The following is a 565-nucleotide window of genomic DNA, read 5'->3' as shown; positions in this document are numbered from 1 at the left end:
CGCTTACTATTTGATGTTTTTTCATTTGAGTTATTAATATCCGCTATGGTGAAGCCGTCAGGTCGTTGCGAGTAATATTTTCCTTGACTATTCTTTCGTTGTTTCTGAGGCGGTGAAACGTCGTTTCCACATTGGTTTTTTAAAAATTGTATGCAACAGTTTTTCTTTGGAACCGATGCGATTTCTGAAATTATCCAGGTTTAAAAATTATCCTTTTTTTAAATACATTACCACAAATGTTCCAGTATACAAGCTTGAATTCCCCTCAACTTATCGCAAAATTTTTAATTGTCTCCAAATCTTTTTTAACTCAAACGCTTTTTTTCCAACTCTCTACAGCAAGTAATATTTTTCACAATCAAATTCACTTTCTCCTCCCATGCAGTTGTTTTTCCTAGAAAGTGAATAAATGGTGCATTCAAAATCTCACCACTATTTGGAAGAGAAAAGAATCTCTCTTCATAATATAATCCAACCACTCCCCTATCTTCAAAACAAATCTCTATCCAACAGCTTCTTCCTGTGTAAAACTACAAAGAAGCAAAGCTTTGTAAATACTCTGCTA

This window comes from Trypanosoma equiperdum, assembly GCF_001457755.1.
Source record: "Trypanosoma equiperdum strain OVI genome assembly, contig: ctg_1974, whole genome shotgun sequence".
In the NCBI taxonomy this organism is placed as follows: Eukaryota; Euglenozoa; class Kinetoplastea; order Trypanosomatida; family Trypanosomatidae; genus Trypanosoma; species Trypanosoma equiperdum.
Note: the sequence above shows the minus strand (reverse complement) of the source record.